The sequence below is a fragment of the Phalaenopsis equestris genome, unplaced genomic scaffold (assembly GCF_001263595.1).
Source record: "Phalaenopsis equestris unplaced genomic scaffold, ASM126359v1 Scaffold000391, whole genome shotgun sequence".
Lineage (NCBI taxonomy): Eukaryota > Viridiplantae > Streptophyta > Magnoliopsida > Asparagales > Orchidaceae > Phalaenopsis > Phalaenopsis equestris.
The window spans coordinates 181433-187518 of record NW_018164833.1 but is presented as its reverse complement, the minus strand read 5'-3'; positions in this window follow the sequence as shown (position 1 = coordinate 187518).

The following is a 6086-nucleotide window of genomic DNA, read 5'->3' as shown; positions in this document are numbered from 1 at the left end:
CAATTGAATTGTTAAAATATGTTGTGAAACATATGATCCGGGAAATAGAGTATGAGTTCTACAACACAGTGAGAATCAAATTTAAATCTATGAAGGAGTATTTCGTTCATGGAATTAAGTGCAAATAAATAGGGAAATATACATTTTTGAGTGTATAATTTGATATTTTAGGGTGACGGACTAAAATCCCCAATTTGGTCTTAGTGTTTAAGAACTAAAGTGAGCGTTAGCCTTCAAGGGAAGAGAAGTGGGAGCTGTGGAGTGAGAGTCATTATCCTCCTAGCCTAGCCACAGATTTAGGGACTAAAATTGAGATTAATCAATGATTTTTTATAACACTGAATCAGGGTAGAGAATTAAAATTACTTCTATTTGGCACAATACATATTTAATTCATTTATCTCATCTCATTTTACCAAAAACTCATTGTAGTGGGAAAGATATTTTTTCATATTAGAAAACTTCATCACATAAACATAATTTGGTAGTTATTGTTTTAAATTTTGTATTTAAATATTGTTAGTAGTTAATAATTTAGTTATGACAGTATCTCAAACATTAAAAATTAGTGACTGTAATTTGGTTTTATTTTTATGAATTTTCTAGTTAATTTATAATTTCAAATTTAAACATTTTTCGTGGGATCGATATTTGAAGCTTAAATAGAAAGTCTTATATTACTTGATAACGATATGTATACTTGCGTAGAATTCTAACATTAAGTAATCCTAATTCTAACATTAAGTGCTTAACGTTATTATTCATAAAATATCACATCAAGTTTTTGGCACCGTTGTAAAGCAGAGTCAACTTTATAAATTTTACACAACTATATTTTCAAGTTGGTCAGTTTTGCACACACAGTTGCACCTGCAATCACAACCTAAACCCTAACCCAAACATGTCTAGCTTGATCCCTTAATCTATTGGAAACTCATGGAAACTCATGTGGATGGTCCCCCATGTGGATGATCCCCTAAACCTTTAGCTTTAGGCTAGGGTTTGCTAAGACCAGCACATGGAGGAATCATAATGGGAGTTCCCTTAGTCTCATGGCTAAAATAAGGTGACATCTTGATTAACATTCTCAATCAATCTCAATTTTACCAAATTCCCTATTTTGACCTGTCTGGCCCCAAACTTCACCAAATTACCAAATTTCCCCTAAACCATAGATTTTGCCAAAAATTCCCAAAATTACATAAATTCTCAAAATCTCTTCAAAAATCATTTCAAACCATTCTAAATCACTCAAGTTGACCAAAATACCTCAACATTCCCAAAACAAAAAACCCCCCCCCCCAAATCTCCAAAATTACCAAAATGCCCTTAAATTCCAAAAATTCCAAAAATCTCCAAAATCACTCCAAATGTCCCCAAAATCAATTTGAATCACTCCATTGAGCGCAATTTGTCAAAATTGGCCCTTTTTGACCAAAATCCCCAAATTGCCCTAAATGCCTAAATTCCCCAATTCACCCCAAATTTCCACCAAATTGATCCCAAATTTCCCTAATTTCAATTCCAAACTCAAATTCATCATTCCCAATCCAAATTAAAATAAAATACAAGCCCAATGAACCTAATTTCAAGTCTAATTGCAAGTACAATCCAAATCTCCAATTTAGCCATACCCTTAAATTCCCCCAAATTGAATTACATGAGCAAATCAATTTCCACAAATTTGAATTCTAATTTCTTCATAACACTTCTCTAAATCAGTTTGAAAAATCAATTGACCCAATTTTGAACTCAAAGCTCACCAAAATCCAATTTAAGTCAAAACCCCAATTGTGACCAAAAGTTCAAAATCCATCAAATTGAACCTCAAAACTCCAAAATTTCCACCCAATTAATGTCTAAAATACTTCATGACAATAGCCCACATCAAATTGAACCATAAATTGAACCATATCCAGCCTAGCCCAATCCAACCCCAAGTTTAACCCAAATGCCCCAAAATTGACCATTTGGCCAAATTCCACCAAATTGACCTTCCAAATCAATTCAAAATCACCCAATTGGTATCCAAAATTTCTCATGACAATCATCCAAGCCAAATTGATCAATAACTTGGCCCAAATAATAACCCAAACCCAACCTAGACCCAAGTTGAACCAAAAACCAAACTTTGGACCGAAACACCAAATTTGACCAAATTAACCCAAATTGACCAACCCAAGCCCACCACAACCAACATTTGGACCCTAGGGACCAGCCTAGATCCACCTAGCTTAATCTAGTTGAGCCATGGACCAAGGGTCCCATAAATTAGGGGATTTCATCCCATTTTGGGCTGAACCAAAGATATCTTTTCCACCAGCCATCCCCAAGCCATCTTGTTCACCATTAATCTTCCTCTAGCTCATCTCACTCTCCTAGCCACCAACTCAGGCCTAGCCGGTCGGCCTAGTCGTTGGAGAACCACAAAACCGAGAGCTACCCCATCTTAAACTAAGCCCATTACACCCATCTAATGTGGCCAGCTCCAATTGGTCATTGGCACCGCTCAACCTTCCACTAAGCAGTTGATTGCACTTGAATTAAAGCCTAGCCAGCCACCCTAACCTCCTCTATTTAAAGTCCCCTCTCATGGTCAAGGATAGAGATGATCTAGTCGCCTAGGGAGACTCTGTCAAATTCTCGCTAGAGCTTCTCTAAACTTTCCTGAACTCAATCAAACCATCTTCAAGCTATCCTTCCCACTGCCTGAGCCCAATTCTAGGGAATTTTTTTTGTCATTCCACCAAACTCCAATTTGAAGTGCCCTTAAGTTTCATCAGAGCTTAAGAAGAAGTTTCCCACTAAAAGCCCCCTCTCTTAGCCACTCTAACATAATGTTTGACCAAGGCCGCACCACATGTTGGAGGAGTTCTACACCAGACAATTCACCAGAGCCCAACAACACTTCCAAGAGGTTCGCCAGGTCCTAACGAAGCTTTTGCAAGCACCTGATTGAGGCCACACCTCTCAAGCAAATGTATTGAATTTTTCTCCCCAAATCGAGCTTGGTTTGGTCTTTTAAGAAGAAAAGTTTAATTTCATAGTTGATAAACCGTATGGATATGTTTGTCTAGATTAGATGAAGGTGTAAGAACAAACCCGAAGTGATTTGGTTGAGTCTAGGCTGAGATCTTAAGGCTTTAAGTTGAACGGTTCACGGGTTCTGGCCATTGGGGACGATGACCCACAGTCATTGGATCGTGCGTGTATCGGATGGACGACTAGGATCACGCTTGACAGATGAATAGAACATAAAGTGTGGGCTGAGTCAGCAACTATGTGGACAACGACGTCAAATCAGAGAGCGCCACGTGGAGCTTCGGAGCGACTAAGGATGACACAGCGACCACTTGTTTAAGGGAACAATGCCTGTGTTATTTTGATTTAATTAATTCCAAAACTTTAAAAATTCCTATCTTTGCATAAAAAATATCATAAAAATAAAATAAAAATACCATATTGCTCAAAGAATAATGAAAAATAATGTGGGACAAAAATAAAAATTATTTGATGTGTCTATGATTTTTAATTAATTAAATACTCTTTGAAGTCTTTTAATTTTAATTAAATAAATAATTATCACAATAACTTGAAATTTTAGGGATTGATTCCTCATGATTATGGGGATGTTCTCTAATTTTTAAAAGGTTAGAGAGCTTTTTTATCTTTGAAACCCTAATTTTCAAGCCTAGAAGTTTATTTTTTCTTGAAATAATTTTATAAACTAAAACATGAATCAGAAAATTATGGAATTAATTTTGGTAGGTTTCCCCTGGCCAGAGGATCTTAGAAAAACATAAAATTGATTTAAGTCATTTTGTGTATTTTTATTGTTAATTAAATGTTTAAAACTTATAAAAAATTCATTAAATAAAATATTATTCAAAATTTAAGAAAATTAATTTCACATTGTAAAGAATAATCATATTAATTCTCTGTAAAAAATTGAAATCATTTTGAATTAATTTAATCTCTAAAGTTGATTTTTTAAGTAAAATGACATTTTTGTACAAAAATAACTATATTAAATTAAACAAATTAAATAGACTTAGGAAAATGATGAAAAGTAGTTTTCTGAGTTCCTTGTAATTAGGACCATTTAGGAAAAATAAAATTTATATTAAAGTAAATATTTTATTTTTGAGCCTATTTTTGAATTAAAAATAATTAAAAATTACAAAAATACAAAAATAGTTTAAAATGTTCCTAATTAGTTTCTGATCACTTGAAACTCATTAGAATATTTTTTTCTAAATGTTCTAAGTTAATTATAATTTTGTAAAGGCTAAAAATGTATTTTCTCTAATCTTCCATTAAAATAATTATAATAAATAAATTAAAAATAAAAAAAATGACAAGTTAGTTTCCCTGGGTTCTTTGGACTCAGAGAAATTTCATAAAAATGTAAAAAGTAATTTTTTGTAATTAAAAACTATTTTCTATTTAATTAAATCTCTAAAATTAATAAATAATTATAATAATTAAAGTATATTTTAAAAATTTTATGAAATTTTGCTCAAGTGCTCCTCTGACCTAGGTGAACCTCTAATAATTTTCTCATGACCAAAAACTTTACTTTGATTACTTAAATAAATTAATATTAAAAATCATATTTTTGAGTTAAAAATAATTATTTAAATTAAATGAAACTTTGAAAAATCACATTTTCTTCTATGATATTCTAGTTAACCCATGAGTGGGGTACCATAAAAACTTCAAAGTCATTTGAGTTATATTTGATGAGTTATGAAGTAAAGAGCCCTATGGGCAAAATGGTAATTTTAGATTTTGATTCCTTAATTAAAATTTAGAATTAACCAAAGGGTAAATGGGGAATTTTAATCATGATGAACTCTTTTAGATGTTTGGAACATAATGGGTTACAAGATAGAAACCAATTTGCCATCTTTTCATGATAAGGATAAAATTGTAATTTTATTAATTATTATGACTTGGAAGTCAATCTAATTAGATGATATTAGAGTAGTGGGCTTAAATTAGAAAGATAATAATTCACTCACTTGAAGCCCTTAATTGGCGATAACATGATCTTTTGATAAGATATATTCCACTTAAATTAATATTTTAATAATTGCAAATTTACCCATGAAATTGTTAAGGGCTTAGTAGTGAGTTAGGTTTGATATTTGAACTTGTTTAATGAGGTTTAGGAAAAAAAAAAGAGATTATTGATTAGTACCTCTAAACGCTACAAACCCAACTTTAATGGTGGGTACAAGATCTTTAATGACCTGAGCTTGTCTTAGGGGCACCCATTTACATAACTCTTAAGTAAGATATCAAGTGAATATCTGAAGTACCCTACTCTTGAGATAATTAAAATATCAGGTTCACTGAGTGTAGGATGTATTAATTAATTGAAACTAAATTTAAAGTTTGAGATGATTAATTGAACAATATAATAGGTTCAAATGAACTCGAAACATTTGAAAAGGATTTAAAGGTTGTTAGGGACTATTTCCCAAATGCTCTTATGACCTTCTGAATATTTTGAAGTACAATTGGACTTATTTTACTTTGTTTCAGAAAATCGTCCATTAAAACCTTTAGAGACTCTCCAAGTCATGAGCTGGGGTTTGGTAGCTACACCTTCGTCTGGTCTTCCTGTTTTTGCAATTTATTTAAATTCTCTGCAAAATAATATATGTTGCAAGTTCTAACATTTTAGCGGGAGCAGCGTGAAGATGACATGTACGTCCTTACGATTTTATTTATTTTCTGTCATTTCATTTACTGCAAATTACTACTATGTCTACATACCATGCTTGCTTGGTTGATAAAATGAAAAATTTTCAAAATTAATCAGCAATTTTTAAAATTAAATTAAACCCCTTTCAAAGGTAACAATAAATCATTTTAAATATAACAATTTCATAACACATTCTTTTGAATTTACGAAAATCCCTCAGATGAGGTAACTCACAGTTGCTAACGAGATCTCCCCGGTTTAAATGGGTTTAAAAACTCATTTGAGCTAAGTAAATTCAAAATAAAAAGTGGTACAAGAAAATGAGGAAACCATGAGATCCTAACCGGTGTAGCTCTGATCAACTTTAACCCCC